The sequence below is a fragment of the Bos javanicus genome, chromosome 6 (assembly GCF_032452875.1).
Source record: "Bos javanicus breed banteng chromosome 6, ARS-OSU_banteng_1.0, whole genome shotgun sequence".
NCBI lineage: Eukaryota > Metazoa > Chordata > Mammalia > Artiodactyla > Bovidae > Bos > Bos javanicus.
In genome coordinates, this window is record NC_083873.1 from 54,880,033 (window position 1) to 54,900,999 (window position 20,967).

The 20,967-nt window shown below is 37.8% G+C and overlaps 1 non-coding gene across 1 annotated transcript; it reads right to left on the reverse strand.

Moving 5' to 3' along the window:
* Positions 1-10,938: 10,938 nt before the first annotated feature.
* TRNAW-CCA (transfer RNA tryptophan (anticodon CCA)) lies at positions 10,939-11,010 on the reverse strand. Its single transcript has one exon. It is a non-coding gene; the product is annotated as a tRNA-Trp (tRNA).
* Positions 11,011-20,967: the final 9,957 nt, after the last annotated feature.

A 20,967-nucleotide genomic window follows, 5' to 3' on the forward strand; every position in this document is an offset into this window, starting at 1 on the left:
GCTGTCTAGGATTTTCTATATACTAAAATATCTAGGCACTTCTGGCCTTTGATATTAATGTAAACCTAAATAGCCAAATCAATTTTTAAAGTGCATTTTAAGTTTTCTAGCAATTAGACAAAGATCAGTTTTCTTAAATCTCTTACATCTGATGTTTAATAATAGCATAAATTTTAATACATTTATTAGAATTTGAGAGTAGGGCATTGTTTGTAATCATCTTTGAAGCAACAAGGGACCCAAATGTCCATGGACTAAAATAATCTTTTTTATTTGTTGGAGGAAGAAGACATTTTTAGTGAAATGTTTGATTAGACCATCTGCATTTCTGTTTGAAAGAAATTCTTACATATGAACTCAAATTCTTTCTTCTCTGTCCATAATACTGCAGATTGTGCAATGGTTAGATCAATTCTCTTTGATTCCCACCTTAGTTGAACATATTCTTTTACTCTAAATGCAATATTTTGAAGCTTAGGTAGTGTCACATTCACAGGTATTTTATTTTATATTTAAATTTAACATTTTGACTGTTGAATGTTGGGGTAAATTTAACATGAGTGATCTATTATATATAGTTGACAGTTATCCAAAATTTTAAGTTGTATTTAAAGTCTATGCATAAACATCATTATCTAACAAGTATTACTTTTTTTGATTAATGAAACAATCTTGATATTACTTATTAGAATCACAGTTTTGTTGTCTTAAATTCTAAAGTTTAAGGAAGTCAAATTATCCTATGTACTGAGTCTTTTGTTTACAGTTAGTATAATTTTTTCCATTTTTATAGACAGTTCTGTACTGTCAAACCCCAATGGTTATATGATAAAACTGTAATTTTTGATGGATGTTCCACTGTGGGTACAAACCTTGTCATTATGTTAAATAATCTGTGCACATTTTCTTTTCCATCATTTCTTCTTTGAAATTCAAAAAATATTTCAGATATTACGATGTTTCCAAACCATCCGCAGGGATTGCTGTTCTTATTGTCAATACTTTCTGAAAAGGAAAAAGGAAATCATTATGGAAAAGCTTTGCCAGCAGAGTGCTGTTATTTTGTCTTCTATGTAGCAGAACATTGAATCTATCATTTCTAAAACTGTTCTGAGAATTTTATAATTGTAGCACTTAGATTTAAGAGGCATAATTTATTGCCATTTTGTTTGTGATTGCTGTAGTATTTCAGTCAAATTCAAAAGTAGTTTTCTAATTTCATTTCTGAAGGTTATGTTGACCTTTCCTCTTTGTTGAATAAATAATCCTAAGTTTCTCTTTCATTTGGTAAATCTAGCCTATGTTATAAAGAAAATTGTTTGCATTTTCTTTTGGAAAATATATTAACATATTGTTGTTTGAGAAAATATATTTTATTTATTAGTCCTTTTAGCATGAAGTACACCATGAAAGAACCACTTCCTATGACCCCTTTTTCCTTAATATATTTAGGTAACTCTTGAAACACTTTCAAGTTTAACAAAGCTAGATTTTAATAAGCTTATGTTGTCTATACTTGTCTAGATAAAGGTTTAGTTGCATACATGGAAGCTGTCACTTGTCTAGATAAAGGTTTAGTTGCATACATGGAAGCTGTCATTATGGCTTTGCACAAGTTAACCTCTGATGAAGAGATTCAGAGATATTTGTTTCCAGGTGTATGTTGTTAACATTGTGTGTTCATTGCCACATAACATTATAGACTCACATGTGCTTACAACTGTTGATGGACTAGTTCCCTTTCAAGCAAAAAAAAAAAAAAAAAGGATCATGGGTAAGTCCTATTGTACATTTCTTTTTTTTATGTATAGTCAAGCATTGTACTTTTTTAAGGACCCACCTGCCAATGCAGAAGATGAAAGAGACGTGAGTTCAATCCCTGAGTTGGGAAGATTCCCTAGAGGAGGAAATGGTAACCCACTCCAGTATTCTTGCCTGGAAAATCCCATGGACAGAGGAGCCTGGTAGGCTACCGTCCATGGGGTCACAAAGAGTTGGACACAACTGAAGTGACTAAGCACATATGTACGTACCTTTTAGCAATTTGCATACAATTTATGAACTAAATTGGATTTACAAAAAGCTTCCAAGGGATTAAAAACACTTCCAAAATGATTTAGTTATCTACTTGTACAGTTTATCATATTCTTCCTTTCATTTTCAACCTCCTAAACAATACCCTTCATAGTTCTAGTCCAGGTGGATTTTCTTTGCCACATCTGTAAGATTAGCTATTACAGGTCCTTAAAATTAGCTCTGATCATATGATCACACTACCCAGAACATTAATATTCATTGATGCCTGTCATTTAAGGAATTACATATTCTGATACTCTCTAGCTAAACAAAATTGTAATTCATTTTTTTTCTGTATATTCTCTATACCAGTACCAAACTGATGGTACCAAAGTGTTTATTACATGTATTGAGGAGATTAAAATTTGCACCACCAGAATGTAAATCAGAATACTTTATAAAGAATTCCCCCCCCCCTCTCTCTCTCTCTCTATACATATACATATATATATATATAATGGAAGTTAAGCTTCTGTTATATTTCTATACCAAGGCTTTCCTGATAAAGGAAGTAGTTCATTGCTTTACATGCTAAACAAACTCCTTATTTCTTCATGACAGTTACAGTTTCTGGATCAGTACTACTCTATAGATCACACTTTTATTAATAATTATTCTGCTTGTACTCTAGATTTATACATGTCTACCCAAGGCTTTTCACATTTCCCTAGGAGAATTCTACCTATATAATTTGGCTTGTTGCTACTTTCTTATTTAAGAAGGATCAATGTTTTGTTGAAAATTTATGCCTGATCTAAAATGTCTTATGCCCTCTTGAATGATTTAATCATTCTATAATTTCATAGTTTTCTAGTTCAGTTCAGTTCAATTCAGTCGCTCAGTCATGTCCGACTCTTTGCGACCCCATGAATTGCAACACACCAGGCCTCCCTGTCCATCACCAACTCCCAGAGTTCACTCAATCTCATGTCCATTGAGTCGGTGATGCCATCCAGTCATCTCATCCTCTGTCGTCCCCTTATCCACTTGCCCTCAATCCCTCCCAGCATCAGAATCTTTTCCAATGAGTCAACTCTTCGCATGAGGTGGCCAAAGTACTGGAGTTTCAGCTTTAGCATCAATACTTCCAATGAACACCCAGGACTGATCTCCTTTAGGATGGACTGATTGGACCTCCTTGCAGTTCAAGAGACTCTCAAGAGTCTTCTCCAACACCACACTTCAAAAGCATCAATTTTTCGGCACTCAGATTTCTTCATAGTCAAACTCTCACATCTATACAGGACTACTGGAAAAACCATAGCCTTAATTAGATGGACCTTTGTTGGCAAAGTAATATCTCTGCTTTTGAATATGCTATCTAGGTTGGTCATAACTTTCCTTCCAAGGAGAAGTGTCTTTTAATTTCATGGCTGCAGTCACCATCTGCAGTGATTTTGGAGCCCAAAAAACTGAAGTCTGACACTGTTTCCACTGCTTCCCCATCTATTTGCCATGAAGTAATGGGACCAGATGCCCATGATCTTAGTTTTCTGAATATTGAACTTTAAGCCAACTGTTTCACTCTCCTCTTTCACTTTCATCAAGAGGCTTTTTAGTTCCTCTTCACTTTCTGCCATAAGGGTGGTGTCATCTGCATATCTGAGGTTACTGATATTTCTCCCGGCAATCTTGATTCCAGCTTGTGCTTCTTCCAGCCCAGCGTTTCTCATGATGTACTCTGCATATAAGTTAAATAAGCAGGGTGACGATATACAGCCTTGATGTACTCCTTTTCCTATTTGGAACCAGTCTGCTGTTCCATGTCCTGTTCTAACTGTTGCTTTCTGACCTGCATGCAGGTTTCTCAAGAGGCAGGTCAGGTGGTCTGGTATTCCCATTTTTCAGAGTTTTCCATAGTTTATTGTGATCCACACAGTCAAAGGCTTTGGCATAGTCAATAAAGCAGAAATAGATATTTTTCTGGAACTCTCTTGCTTCTTCCATGATCCCATGGATGTTGGCAATTTAATCTCTGGTTCCTCTGCCTTTTCTAAAATGACTTGAACATCTGGAAGTTGATGGTTCATGTATTGCTGAAGCCTGGCTTGGAGAATTTTGAGTATTACTTTACTAGCGTGTGAGATGAGTGCTATTGTGAGGTAGTTGGAGCATTCTTTGGCATTGCCTTTCTTTGGGATTGGAATGAAAACTGACCTTTTCCAGTCCTGTGGCCACTGCTGAGTTTTCCAAATTTGCTGGCATATTGAGTGCAGTACTTTCACAGTATCATCTTTCAGGATTTGATATAGCTCCACTGGAATTCCATCACCTCCACTAGCTTTGTTCATAGTGATGCTTTCTAAGGCCCACTTGACTTCACATTCCAGGATGTCTGGCTCTAGGTGAGTGATCACACTATCATGATTATCTGCGTCGTGAAGATCTTTTTTGTACAGTTCTTCTGTGTATTCTTGCCACCTCTTCTTAATATCTTCTGCTTTTGTCAGGTTGATACCATTTCTGTCTTTAATCGAGCCCATCTTTGCATGAAATGTTCCCTTGGTATCTTTAATTTTCTTGAAGAGATCTCTAGTCTTTCCCATTCTGTTGTTTTCCTCTATTTCTTTGCATTGATCACTGAGGAAGGCTTTCTTATCGCTTCTTGCTATTTTTTAACTCTGCATTCAGATGCTTATATCTTTCCTTTTCTCCTTTGCTTTTCACTTCTTTTCTTTTCACAGCTATTTGTAAAGGCCTCCTCAGACAGCCATTTTGCTTCTTTGCATTTCTTTTCCATGGGGATGGTCTTGATCCCTGGCTCCTGTACAATGTCACAAACCTCCATCCATAGTTCATCAGGCACTCTATCTATCATATCTAGTCCCTTAAATCTGTTTCTTAGTTCCACTGTATAATCATAAGGGATTTGATTTAGGTCATACCTGAATGTTCTAGTGGTTTTCCCTGTTTTCTTCAATTTAAGTCTGAATTTGGCAATAAGGAGTTCGTGTTCTGAGCCACAGTCAGCTCCCGGTCTTGTTTTTGCTGACTGTATAGAGCTTCTCCATCTTTGGCTGCAAAGGATATAATCAATCTGATTTCGGTGTTGACCATTATGTAGATGTCCATGTGTAGAGTCTTCTCCTTTGTTGTTGGAAGAGGGTGTTTGCTATGACCAGTGCGTTCTTTTGCAGAACTCTGTTAGCCTTTGCCCTGCTTCATTCTGTACTCCATGACCAAATTTGCCTGTTACTCCAGGTGTTTCTTGACTTCCTACTTTTGCATTCCAGTCCCCTGTAATGAAAAGGACATCTTTTTTGGGTGTTAGTTTTAAAAGGTCTTGTAGGTCTTCATAGAACTGTTCAACTCAGCTTCTTCAGTGTTACTGATTGGGGCATAGGCTTAGATCACCGTGATATTAAATGGTTTGCCTTGGAAACAAACAGAGATCATTCTGTCGTTTGTGAGATTGCATCCAAGTACTGCATTTCAGACTCTTTTGTTGACCATGGTGGTGACTCCATTTCTTCATTCCTGCCTACCATAGTAGATTAATGGTCATCTTAGTTAAATTCACCCATTCCAGTCCATCTTGGTTTGCTGATTCCTAGAATGTCGACATTCACTCTTGCCATCTCGTTTGACCACTTCCAATTTGCCTTGATTCATGGACCTAACATTCCAGGTTCCTATGCAATATTGCTCTTTACAGCATCAGACTTTGCTTCTGTCACCAGTCACATCCACACCTGGGTATTGTTTTTGCTTTGGCTCCATCCCTTCATTCTTTTTGGAGTTATTTCTCCACTGATTTCCAGTAGCATATTGGGCACCTACCGACCTGGGGAGCTCCTGTTTCAGTATCCTATCATTTTGCCTTTTCATACTGTTCATGGGGTTCTCAAGGCAAGAATACTGAAGTGGTTTGCCATTCCCTTCTCCAGTGGATCACATTCTGTCAGACCTGTCCAGTATGACACATCCATCTTGGGTGGCCCCAAATGGCATGGCTTCATTTCATTGAGTTACACAAGGCTGTGGTCCACGTGATCAGATTGGCTAGTTTTCTGTGATTATGGTTTCAGTGTGTCTGCCCTCTGTGCCCTCTTGCAACACCTACCTTCTTACTTGGATTTCTCTTACCTTGAATGTGGGGTATCTCTTAATGGCTCTCCAGCAAGGCTCAGCTGCTGCTCCTTACCTTGGATGAAGTCACCCCTCCTAAACTTGAACATGGAGTAACTCCTCTCGGCCCTCCTGCACCCACGCAGCTGCCGCTCCTTTGATGTGGGGTTGCCCCTCTCAGGGGCCGGGTCTGACCTTGGGCATGCGGTAGCTCCTCAAGGAATTGTCATATTTCTCTGGCTGAAAATTTCACTTACTTATATCTGTGAGCATGAGTGAGGCTTAAATTTATGAAAACTGAAAATTACTATTAACCAAGAGAGAAACAGTTTTCATTACTTGAGTGTGAAATATGTACTTATTATTATTGAGGACATAAGTGGACAATTTTAATATTTTGACATAATATTCCATATAAGGGTACCTCAAAGAAGGAATATAAGTATTTATTATTTTCTAATTATATGAAAAATGTACAAGAATGAATGTCTAAGTCTTAGGGAATATCCAAGGGACATATATGTAGCAGTGTTTTAAGAAATATTGTCTATGAGCCACAATCATTATTTCTCAGAAGATGATATTTTATAATGAACATGGGATAAATAGTTTTGAAAAGTGATTAAAAGTAGATCTTTAAATGTAAAGAAATTTTAGGAAATCCATAACCATTTATTTCATAAGTAGTTTTCCTTAAATGTATGCACAATTAGATAAACATTTAATGTATTCCAGAAGCAGTTTAAAGGCATTTTATATAACTTAACTAAGTCAATACCTTTATCATAACCCAGCAAGTTTTACAGATAGTAATGATGTGAAAATGCAATGATTATTAACTGCGAGGCTCCTAGAACAATGTTTGGACCATATCAAATATTAGTACAGTTATTTCCAAGTCAGAGATGAGTTTGAAACAGTGAGGTTAGTTAACTCTTTAAGTCACAGATAGGTCATGTAAACTTGGCATTAAACCCAAAATATTCTAATTTGGGGGCTTCCCTGATAGCTCAGTTAGTAAAGAATCTGCCTGCAATGCAGGAAAGCCCAGTTCAATTACTGGTTTAGGAAGATCCGCTGGAGAAGGGAGAGGCTACCCATTACAATATTCTTGGGTTTCCCTCATGGCTCAGCAGGTAAAGAATCTGCCTGCAGTGTGGGAGACCTGGGTTTGATCCCTGGGTTAGGAAGATCCCCTGGAGAAGAGGGAGGCTACCCACTCTAGTATTCTGGCTTAGAGAATTCCATGGACTGTATTGTCCTTGGGGTCCCAAAGTGTTGGACATGATTGAGTGACTTTCACTTTCATTCTAATTTTTAATTTTTATCCATCTAGCCTTGAGTTACACCAATAGTCAATACCTTCCTGTGTAGGGGATGAATAATTGAAAAACCATGTACAGTAAAACATGTAAGCAACAGTGTCTTGGAATAGTTTTGATAGAGGTACATAGCACACGCTTTAAAAATTCTGAGAAGAATTACCTTCACTAGACTTTGGTGAAGGAAATGGCAACCCACTCCAGTATTCTTGCCTGGAGAATCCCAGGAACAGAGAAGCCTAGTGGGCTGCCATCTATGGGGTAGCACAGAGTCGGACACAATTGAAGTGACTTAACAGCAGTAGACTTTGGTAAGCAGCAGGGATGGCTTCTGGTAGGAAGGATTGTCAAGGGCAAATTTTGAAACAGGAATAAAGTTTAGATAAAGGCTTGATGTTGACAATAATGGAAGAGGTTTTCTCAACAGTATTCATCCTATAACACTGACCCACTTGATTACCTCATTTTCACTGCTCTGTCCACAAACATGCTGGGCAAACTTCCACTTCAAGACCTATTTGTATTTGTTCTCTCTGCCTAGAAGATACTTGCCCAAAATAGCCACATGGGTTAAAACTTTATCCATTTTGGATTTTTATTTAAAAATCTTATCTGTGAGATATTCTCTGGGTTATCTATTAAAAACTGATTTTCACAAAAATAATACTTTCTCCACTCTTTATTTTTCTTGTTAGTATTTATCACTATTTCTTTGCATTGACTATGAGGAAGGCTACTTTATATCTCCTTGCTATTCTTTGGAACTCTGCATTCAAATAAGTATATCTTTCCTTTTTTCCTTAGCCTTTAGCTTCTCTTCTTTTCTCAGCTATTTATAAGGAGAGTGGAGGTGATAGAATTCCAGCTGAGCTATTTAAAATTCTAAAAGTTGATGTGGTTGAAGTGCTACACTAAATATGCCAGCAAATTTGGAAAATTCAGCAGTGGCCACAGGACTGGAAAGGTTAGTTTTCATTCCAGTCCCAAAGGAAGGCAATGCCAAATAATGTTCACACAACTACACAACTGCACTTATCTCACATGCTAGCAAAGTAATGCTCAAAATTCTCCAAATGAGGCTTCAACAGTATGCGAACTGAGAACTTCCAGATGTTCAAGCTGGATTTAGAAAAGGCAGAGGAACCAGAAATCAAATTCCCAACATCTGGTGGATCATCAAAAATGCAAGAGTTCCAGAAAAACATCTACTTCTGCTTTATTTACTACATCAAGGCCTCTGACTGTCTGTATCACAACTGTGGAAAATTCTGAAAGAGATGGGAATACCAGACCACCTTACCTGCCTCCTGAGAAACGTGTGTGCAGGTCAAAAAATAAGAGTTAGAACCGGACATGAAAAAATGGACTGGTTCAAAATTGGGAAAGGAGTATGTCAAGACTGTATATTGTCACCCTGCTTATTTAACTTATATACAGATTGTGTGTGTATTAGTTGCTCAGTCATGTCCATTTCTTTGCAATCCCATGGACTGTATCCCACCAGGCTCCTCTGTCCATGGGATTTCCCAGGCAAGAATGATGGAGTGGGTTGCCATTTCCTTATGCAATGCAGTACTCTATATGCAGAGTGTATCATGTGAAATGCCGGGGTGGGTGAAGCACAAGCTGAAATCAAGATTGCTGGGAGAAATATCAATAACCTTAGATATGCAGATGTCATCACCATTATGGCAGAAAGTGAAGAGGAACTGAAGAGCCTCTTGATGAAAGTGAAAGAGGAGAGTGAAAAAGCTGGCTTAAAACTCAATATTCAAAAATCTAAGATCCTGACATCCAGTCCCATCACTTCATGGAAAATAGGTGGGGAAACAGTGGAAAGAGTGGGAGACTCTATTTTCTTGGACTCCAAATCACTGCAAATGGTGACTGCAGCCATGAAATTCAAAGACTCTTGCTTCTTGAAAGAAAAGGTATGACCAGCCTAGACAGCATATTAAACAGCAGAGACATTACTTTGTCTATAAAAGTCCATCTAATCAGAGCACTCGTTTTTCCAGTAGTCTTGTGTGGATGTCAGAGTTGGACCATAAAGAAAGCTGAGTGCCTAATAATTGATGTTTTTGAACTGTGGTGTTGGAGAAGACTCTTGAGATTTCCTTGGACTGCAAGGAGATCAAACCAGTCAATTTTACAGGAAATCTTTCCTGAATATTCACTGGATGGACTGATCCTGAAGCTTAAGTTCCAATACTTTGGTCACCTGATACAAAGAACTGACTCTGATGCTGGGAAGATTGAAGGCAGGAGGGAAAGAGGATGACAGAGGATGAGATGGTTGGATGGCATCACCAACTCAATGGACTTGAAATTAAACAGCTCTTGGAGTCCTTGTTGGACAGTGAAGCCTGGCATGCTGCAGTCCATGGGGTCGCAAAAAGTCGGACATAACTGCCTGACTGAACTGAACTAATGTATCATTTGTATTTTAATTTTTTTGTTAGCCTCCTCCACTAAAGTATAAAAGAATGAGGGAAGATATTTTTTTGTTTTCCACAGCAGTATTCCCAGTGAATGATGGAGCTTCATGTAGCTCATATTGCTTGCTAATTGAAATTGTATCAAAGTTTCTCTCTTGTCTGTTTGTGTATGTACTGGGAGTGGGTGGAGATAATTTCAAGCTGGTACACAAAGACCATGGTCAGGTATGCTGTGCTAAAGTGTTTGGATTCTGTTGTTTTGGTTATATATCTGGTTTGCTACAGTTCGTGGGGTCACAAAGAGTTGGAATGACTGAAATGACTTAGTATGCAACACATAATATAAATTGTATGTGGTATTTTATAACTTACAGAGATAATTTCTTTCTCAGTGGTAAGGAAACATTTCTCTAGATTTATCCCTTGTTACCTGGGCTCCGAGGAAAGCAATTGGCTTTCTGTGTAGATTGATAGGCATAAGCAGCCCTGGTTGACTACAAAATTTGGCCCACAGCCCTTTCCTAGCCCAATCCCTATCATGAGGGAAGGAGTAAGGGACAGGAGCTCTCCCAACCATTAGCAGAGATATAGCAAATAATATCCTATCAAACAACTGCAACATCAAATAGTAGGTCCCAGTCCTTGGATTGTACACAGGTGGGACTGATGTTGGATTGGCAGAATAGAGCTAGAGCCAAGATTCTACATGTTATATTTTAGAACTGACCCCTCATGACACCAGAAATGGTTTCCCTGATCATGTAGCTTCAAAGCCCCACAGTCAAAGGTTGGGATTCCTTTTTAAGCTCCCTAAGTGTGATGTCTGGCCCTACCAGATAGTTGTGCAGTGTCTCAAAGGATGACCTGTACTGGTGACCTATACATCCGCCCCTGATACTGCTTCTGGGTGAAGTCGCTTAGTCGTGTCTGACTCTTTGCGACCCCGTGGACTGTCACCTACCAGGCTTCTTGGTCCATGGGATTCTCCAGGCAAGAGTACTGGAGTGGTTTACCATTTCCTTCTCCAGGGGATCTTCCCTACCCAGGGATCGAACCCGAGTCTCCTGCATTGGAGGCAGACACTTTAACCTCTGAGCCACCAGGGAAGCCTGGGAGGTATCCTAATTCCTGGCTGCACCAACAGGCCCTAGGCTCAGGACTGTTTAGCTATTTGCTCCGCTTGACATGTCATATACTATACATATGTAATCAAAGATTCATCACTTACCTACTAGAAAAGATGTAAGTGCAAGAAAATTTTAGTAAAATTATAATTGGAAAAAATATATTGTTTTATGCAAAAAAGATAAGGGCAAATAGGGTTTTACACAATGAAGGGTTAGCATCTAGTATATTTTTAAGTAAACATAAATGCCTGAAAAATAGTTCTTCAGCTAAAGTGGAAATATATCTTAAGCTAAAGTATAAATATATCTTAATCTGATATATGGAGAAGGCGATGGCAACCCACTCCAGTACTCTTGCCTGGAAAATCCCATGGATGGAGGAGCCAGGTAGGCTGCAGTCCATGGGGTCGCTAAGAGTCAGACATGACTGAGCGACTTCACTTTCACTTTTCACTTTCATGCATTGGAGGAGGAAATGGCAATCCATTCCAGTGTTCTTGCCTGGAAAATCCCAAGGATGGGGGAGCCCTGTGGGCTGCTGTCTATGGGGTTACACAGAGTCGGACACAACTGAAGTGACTTAACAGTAGCAGCAGCAACAATCTGATAAGAGGAAAAATTTTATAAACATCAGTTCAGTCTCTCAGTCATGTCTGACTCTTTGCAACCCCATGGACCACAGCACTCCAGGCCTCCCTGTCCATCACCAACTCCTGGGGTTTACCTAACTCATCTCCATCGAGTTGGTGATACCACCAACCATCTCATCCTGTCGTCCCCTTCTCCTGCCCTCAATCTTTCCCAGCATCAGGGTCTTTTCCAATGAGTCAGCTCTTCACATCAGGTGGCCAAAGCATTGGAGTTTCTGCTTCAGCATCAGTCCTTCCAATGAATACTCAGTACTGATATCCTTTTGAATGGACTGTTTGGACCTCCTTGCAGTCCAAGGGACTCTCAATAGTCCTCTCCAACACCACAGTTCAAAAGCATCAGTGCTTCAGCACTCAGCTTTCTTTATAGTCCAACTCTCACATCCATACTTGACTACTGGAAAAACCATAGCCTTGACTAGATGGACCTTTGTTGACAAAGTAATGGCTCCACTTTTTAATATGCTGTCTAGGTTGGTTATATCTTTCCTTCCAAGGAGTATGTGTCTACTAATTTCATGGCTTCAGTCACCATATGTAGTGATTTTGGAGCCAAAAAATATAAAGTCAGCTGTTGGGGGCCAGCGTGAGGCACTCCGCCAGTGGCAAAGGTCATGAGGAAGGAGGCTCGACATACGCAAATGCGGGATCGAGCCTCAGGAGTCCCCCTGGAAATCCTCGAGCATCTACCCCCATAACCAGAGCCTACCTGCTTTACTACTTTGTGCTCCCACCTACAGCTCTGACTTTACAGGGGCTGTCCCCCACCACCTCTTTCGGAGAAGGAGTTAACCTAGAGCTCCAGTTAATAAAAACTCCTGGGCGTGACGAGTGTTTTAACCTACAAACTCCTCTGAAGGTTCTCTAGCCTGTCTGACAGGCTTGTCCGGCCACATGTGATTGCTCACAGCCTCCCAACCATGAGAGGCACGAAATGCTTTAAACCTTCTAAAAACAGGTTCCTTAGAAAAGTTAGAAAACTATTAGTATAAGTATAATGGGCTGATTAGAAATTGTATTGGTGAAGGGTTTTTCATTTGTTGAGCCAATGTTTGTTGCTAAGTCTCCACATCCCCTCCCCTTACACACATTAATGAATATATAGAAGAAATAAGTATTAACCTTTGATATTAATCACGTTAGACCCTAGGCTAAGTAAATTCTTTCCTTAACTAAAACCCACTACACCCTCACCCTATAGGAATGTAACTTTATTTGGGTGGTGTCTGTTTTAAGAATAATCACCCCTGGAGAAATAAGTGTTGACTGACCGCTATCACAAGGAGAGGGTCATAAATTGTCAGCAGGCCCCCTGGCCAGAAGATGATGTAACACCCCTAAGACTTCTGTATACATTTGTATGAAGCACCTGACTTTGATAAAAGTCAGGACTGCTGACCCCGCGTGACTTTTGCATAACATGTCAGTGTATAAATGTAGACCATGGAAAATAAAGAATTGGGATCAGTTTCTCGAAATACTGGTCTCCCCATGTCGCTCTCTCTCTCACTCTGGCTGAGTCTCCATCTGGACCGTGGAACCCGCCATGCTTACTAATTATGCCTGAGCTTCTAAGATCCGACCAGGGAGGCCTCAGTGTCTCCTCTCCTTCAGGAGAACGGAAGGACGCCTGTGGCCTACGTAAGTGGTGTAAACTTCTTGTCTTGAAGTTTTATTGGTCTCCTGCATAAACCAAGCTACTCAGCCTCTTTGCTCCCCTGAATTTTCCTACTGAGCTATCCTCATTCTATTACTCTTTACATCTTTAATTAATATCTAATTGAAGCTATTGTATTCTGATCCTCGCCAACGCCGTCACCGCTTCGAACTCCCTGGATAAGCCGAGGCTGGACCCCGGCAGTCATCCACTGTTTCCCCATCTATTTCCCATGAAGTGATGGGACTGGATGCCATGATCTTTGTTTTCTGAATGTTGAGCTTTAACCCAACTTTTTCACTCTCCTCTTTCACTTTCATCAAGAGGCCCTTTAGTTCTTCTTCACTTTCTGCCATAAAAGTTGTGTCATCTGCATATCTGAGGTTATTGATATTTCTTCCAGCAATCTTGATTCCAGCTTGTGCTTTTTCCAGTCCAGGGTTTCTCATGATGTACTCTGCATATAAGTTAAATAAGCAGGGTGACAATATACAGCCTTGACGTACTCTTTTCCTGTTTGGAACCAGTTGTTCTTCCATGTCCAGTTCTAACTGTTGCTTCCTGACCTGCATATAGATTTCTCAAGAGGCAGGTCAGGTGGTCTGCTATTCCCATCTCTTTCAGAATTTTCCAGTTTATTGTGATCCACACAGTCAAAGGCTTTGGCATAGTCAATAAAGCTGAAATAGATGTTTTTCTGGAACTCTCTTGCTTTTTCAATGATCTAGCAGATGTTAGCAATTTGATCTCTGGTTCCTCTGCTTTTTCTAAAACCAGCTTGAACATCTGGAAGTTCATGGTTCATGTACTGTTGAAACCTGGCTTAGAGAATTTTGAGCATTACTTTACTAGCGTGTGAGATGAGTGCAGTTGTGTGGTAGCTTATAAAGATAAATTGTTAGAATTGCTTTAAAATTAAATTTAAATTTTGGGAAATTTATTGAGCCTTGCATTTTTCTAGTAACATTTAATCAGGAATCCTGGCTAAATACATATAAGACAATGAATTGGATGAGTCAGAAAAAGAATGATGGAGATGAAACAGCCAGGCTTCCCTTAGCCTATATTCAATAGCAAGCTGGGAAAGACATCGTTTGGTACCAATAAACTTAGTTTAACACAGGAACCTATCCACTTGGGAATTTTCTCATCTCTTCCTATACTCACTTAGAAGGAGTACTTTGTGGAAATGTCAGTATTTTAAATATTTTTCTCTCAAATCTCACCATGTCTGTTATTTCCACCCAATTTCTCCAAATGTGTTTGCTGGGCAGGTACTGTCAAGAAAAAGTTGTGAATCTGTAGCCATTTTCACTTAGCAACTGGTACAAAGCTAATGTGAAATGGAAAATGCCATCTTTATAAATGCATTCTCACTTAGAAATTCCACATGCTTCATGTGCCCTGTCCCAACAGTGCTTATACTAATCCCATAATGCAAAAATGTCTAATTAGAACCAATTTGATAAGCACTCAGTTATCTGCATTAAACATATGTGTTACTATTCATTATACAAGTAAACCTATTATTTCCAAGAGAAATCAGAGTCATTAGATCATAAAGGCTTACAGAAATAGAACTCTGCTAAGCAAAATTAAGGATTTCTATTTTAGAAGAAAACATACATATCATTTCAAAGTAAATGACACATTAATAGACATAATTAGCACTATAAAGTGTTCAAGTGTCTTGAGAAAATTAATATGAGTATTGAGTTTGAATGTGGTAGATTGCTTCAGAAGCCATCTACATATTCTATTATGAACAGGTTTTAAGCATATTAATGCTTTAAACAGGATTAGGAAGTAACAGATATTCTTTCAAGTAAGAAATTGGGAAATGAATATAAGGAGAGAATTGAATTCCACAAATAATCAGAGATTCCTTCCCAACTAAATTTCCTCCTTTTTGATCTTCATGACCAACTACTGATACATGGCATCAGAAAGGAATTCCTCATCTGAAACTGAGCTCCATAACCATACTTCATTGCTTCTCAATTTCATGCATGCACATTCATTCAGTATCATGCAGGGATTTACATTTCTCATAGTAAGATTTCAATGGAAAGATACAATTTCAATAATAACTACAGTTTTTAAAGCATTACTCACACTTCCATTGATAGTTAATGGGTACTATTTTAGCATCTTAATTGCTTCCTGAATTAACTACTTTAAGCAACTTATCCTTATGAGGCTTAAAATAATATTTCATTTTCAAACAATACAATTGCTGTCCATGGGGCTTTCAGGATAAAGTGCAAACTCATTAGACAAGCCAGTACTTAAGATATTTCAGTATCACTGTCTTCATTTCTGTTGTAATTTCTTCTGTTGTTCAAGTTCCCAAGGCCTACCTGTTTCAGTTCTGAAATTCTTACAGATTGAGATTCAGGATTTGCTATTTCTCTGCCTTACCTTTCATCTTCATTTGATTTCCTTTTACTCATCCTAAAGATTCAACTCAGCTAAATTTTCCAATTTTATTTCATTGAAGAACTCGAGTTCTTTTAATGTTCTTTCTTTGTTCTGATTTTACTTTCTGTTTATCCTAAGACAGTGATCATACCAGTATAATTCCTGGTTTACATATTAGTCTCTACTTCTGTTGTTGCTTTTGTTCAGTAGCTCAGTCGTGTCCAACTCTTTGTGACCCCATGGACTGCAGCAAGCCAGGCTTTCCTGTCCTTCATCGTCTCCCAGAGCTTGCTCAAACTCATGTCTATTGAGTTGGCGATGCCATCCAACCATCTCATCCTCTGTTGTCCCCTTTTCCTCCTGCCTTCAATTTTTCCCAGAATCAGAGTCTTTTCTAATAAGTTGGCTCTTCTCATCAGGTGGCCAAAGTATTGGAGCTTCAGCCTCAGCATCAGTCCTTCCAATGAATATTGAGGACTGATTTCCTTTAGGATTGACTGGTTTGATCTCCTTGCAGATCAAACTTCTAGTCTCTACTTCTATATTTCAGTATCTTCCAAAACCAGGTGGCTGCTTATCTAACTTTGTACACACAATATTTAACATAGTTTTTCTAGGCATACTGAATTTTTTAAAATGACTTGGTCAATATTACTAGATCAATTATACAAAAATGCCAAATGATGTCAACATAGGGAATCAAGTCAATGGAGTACTCATCTTAAGTCACCCCTTCTCATTTGAAATAAAGGCATATGGTTCACATCAGTGTCAGGCTTATTGATTGATTTATTATTCATTCACTCAACAACATTAACTGAAAGACTGTTATGTGCCTGTTACTTTTGTGTGAAGCACTATTTAAACTTGGTAAACAATAGTATCAAGTGTTAGTCAACACACTACTCTAGAATGTAAATAATGAAAAACTCAATAATATAAATAAAGTTGAATATATTGAAGTTTTATATGGGTGAACTGTATGCTGTCAATAGACTATGATGTGCCAATAATGCATTAATAGTATATGGCACCCCACTCCAGTACTCTTGCCTGGAAAATCCCATGGACGGAGGAGCCTGGTGGGCTGCAGTCCATGGAGTCGCTAGGAGTCCGACACGACTGAGCGACTTCACTTTCACTTTTCACTTTCATGCATTGGAGAAGGAAATGGCAACCCACTCCAGTGTTCTTGCCTGGAGAATCCCAGGGACCGGGGAGCCTGGTGGGCTGCTGCCTATGGAGTCGCACACAGTCGGACACGACTGAAGCGACTTAGCAGCAGCAGCAGCAGTAGCAGTATAAGATTCCCAGGGAAGAATGTTGGTACTGTTCCCATGTCTCTGTCAGGAGTTTCCATTGAGTTAATTGCTTTGTGTATTGTTTCCCCATTTCCCTATAGGCCTTGCTTTCCTCTGTTAGACTAGACAACAAACTTCCAAGCAAGTTATCCTTAAACTTTACACCACAGTTTTATTCCTTTGTTTCACTCCTCAGGATCCAGTTCTTTATCCAGCTGAGCGGAAATTCGACGTCATTTTATTTTTTTTTAGGGAATGAAAATTTTAAATATTTTATTTATTTATTTAGCTGTGTCAGGTCTTAGTTGCAGCACATGGGCTATTCATTGCATCATGTGGAATCTCTAAGTTGTGGCACATATGGGATCTGAGTTCCCTGGCTGGAGATTGAACCTGCATCCCCTGCGTTGCAAGGCAGATTCTTAACCACTAGACCACCAGGGGAGTCCTGTATGTCCTTTTTTTAAAGGACCTGATATCTTCTAAAGCACTTGAAAAGGTGTTTTAAATTATATACGTTAAAAGAATAATCAACTCACTAAAGTGAAAAAAAAATTGGTACATAGTTGGTAGTGAAGGAACAGATAATCAAGAAAAGCATAAATATGGACTAATTATACTAAAAACTTGCACTGTTTTTACCCTGTCCTATTTCCCAGATATTGTGCTTATTATATAATTAAAACTCCTCAATAAAGGGGAAAAAAATGTAGCATTCCCATAGAAAATGTCAGAATTCTTTGCTGATTTGGAGAAAGAAAGATAAAAGATTTTCAGTGGGCTAGTTAATAAAGCCAGATATTTAACAGTTTCTCATTAATCAAAAAGATCCCCTGAAGAAGGGAATGGCTACACACTCCAGTATTCTTGCCTGGAAAATTCCATGGACTGATGAGACTGGTGGGCTCTCAGTCCATGGAGTCACAAAGAATCAGACATGACTTAGTGACTAACTCTTTCTTCCACTTTCTTATTAATTATTCCTTGTTAGTTTCTTCCTGGGTTTGGAAAAATTATTTGATTTTTTTTTTCAAATATGAAACTAAATTATATACTAAACTGAGCCTCTTTACCTAAATGCAAATTATGATTTACTCCCTTCCCCATTGTTGTTATTCTAGTACTTTTCTTAAGATTTTCTATAGCAACCAAATCTGAATGCATTCTGTGTCTCCAAATATAACTAGAATTTACTGATATTATGTTAAATATCATATTAATAGTAACAATATCAATCCAAATTTTCAAGGTAAAACATGTCATTGCATGTCAGTGATTAACTGTGACAGATTATAATTAGAATTTTTAAAAATTTGATTTACTAATTATCATGCTAAAATATCATTAAAATATCAGCAAGCACTTTATGAAAATTTAACTGAAATGAAAACATATTAAACATATTAGACAACACTCAGGTTGTCAAACCAGAGAAATTCTGAATTGGGACATGTAAGATAGTTTCTTTAGTAAAGTTGATTTCTTTAAAAAATATCTTTTTCAACTAATCTTGAAAAGAACACTCCCCAATTGAGGCAAAAAAATTAATAGTGAAAAGGTTATACTTAATGCAATTGAGTTGACAAATGATCATGTTTCTAAGTTGAAAGGTAAAAGAAGTGGCCTATAAAGTGATTTATAAAAACATTCTAAGTAAATGCTACACACATACACACACACACACATATATAGTCCATTTTAATAAAAGACTATTTTTCCCTTTTCTAAAACCTATTGATTTTTCTTAGAGACAGTTTCTGTATGATATTAAGAAAAAGAGGAGGTGTTAGCTTTTGTTGCTTCTAATACATTGAAAAAATACCAAATGACAGTTAAAAGTTATAAATTTTTCATCAACTTTTAACAATTCACTATAGGACATATGAAGTCCAAGGAAAATGTCTTTTTGATTATTATTATAATACTTCCTTGAGTATCAGGTAGATCTTTTAGCAAATGCCATTAGCATTTTCAAGTGACACTTACAATCAAAATTGCCTAATATTTATCTATCTATACTATTTATTTAAAAAGCTGAAAATTACAATCTCGTTACACTTTTACTATCTTTCTGTTTAAGTTAGGAAATTCCTCACACTCTTGTGGAAAACTGATTTTACTGATTTTTTTCCACCTGAAATCTCAGTTTAATGTTTTGTTTTTTAATCTAGTCCAGATTAGAATAATAGAAATATCAACAATTTAATTCACTCACTTGATGGGGATTAAAATCAAATTTGCAACTCAGTGACACAATCAGTTACTGCTTTAGAAGTTGCCCTTGATGCCTGTATGTTTACAAGATGTTATATACTAGGGATCTAAATTCTAAGGCCATGTTGTACCAACATCACTACCTTTTTTTTTTTTTTTCTGAATTTTTCAGTCTTTCTCTATATTAGACCAATGCCTATGGCTACATTCAGTTTATTATTTTACAATATATACTTTATTATCTGCAAGACAGAGCACTGTAATTTACATCAGATCATTAGCAGCAACCCATGTTCTATTTTGTCTTTTTCCTGGATGGAATTAAGTTTCATCCACTCACAGATAAAAAGGGATGTCTATCCTCCTGATCTCTGGATCCCTTACCACTGGAGTTCAGTCAACTGAATGGTAATGTGCTATTTTGCAAATGTTATTCTGGTAGTAAGGGATTGTGTAAGAATTACTGATACCACTATGCCTGGGTGTCCAGCATTATATCTTTCACCAGGAAGATGATAAAAGAGAACAGATTTCTAGGAACAGTGTTTAATTCGCTTTTTGAGTTTCTGAATATGAGTAGCCTATAAGATAAATGGGCCAAGATTCTTGATAGGCAAGGAGATATGTAGACATGTATCTCAAATAGTGATCTGGGCTGATTAAATGATTTTAAAGACCATTACCTCACAGTAGTGATAGAAGTCATGGAAGCACATTATCCCACACAAGAAAATTCTTTCTGAACATCATTATAAGCCTTTTGAGATTGTCAGTCTAAGAATCTAAAATCTCACCACTGACCAATATTCTAAGGTATTTTTACACAACAAATCACCCCCAAAGCAGTGGCATAAGACATCCATCCTTTAGCATACCATTCTTCTTGTCAGCAGGCTGGCATGAGCTCAGCTAGGCTGTTCTGATTATGGCTGTGTTCACTCAAGTGACTACAGTCAGCTGCTCGATGGGCTAGAGGCAGGATGATTTGGACTGGTTTCATATGTGATGGATTCTCTCTGCTCGGTGTGGTGTCTCAACTTCTAGAAGACTACCTGAGGTATCAGCAATGCAGGTGCAAAGCCCCAAAGAAGTGAGACCTAGATTCAGAACTTGTACAAGTTCATTAGTGCTGTATTCTGTTAGTTAAAGCAACTGACAAAGCCAGTCCAGATTCAGGAAGTGAGGAAACAGACTCTACTTATTGATGGAAGAAACAACTAAATCAAATTGCAAAGGATATGGAAAGATAGTGACATTTTTACAAATAAGCTGTTACAAAAGTGAAAGAGTAGAAATACATGGAAAAGGAATACCAGATAATCATCTGTGCACTAAAATTGACTAGAAGAATAGAGGAAATTAATGAATTAAGAATTCATGTGAAATAGTAATATTATCATGTATTGCAATTCTAAACACTGACTCTTTTGTTCTAATAATGTGCAAAGAGTAACTGCTGGTAGATAGCAGAGGTGTTTGTAAGCAATTCCAAAAAAGTGATTTTGAGAACACTTTTCTGCAAGCTTCACTTTAAGTACACTTTAAAAATATCCAGTGTATAAAGGTTGTTTTATATATATATATATATATATATATATAATTGTCACAAGAAGAAATATTGGGTGTGGCTTTTTAAATTAATTATTTAGTTTTTTTTTCTTATGCTGGTCTTAGTTGCAGCACATGGGATCTT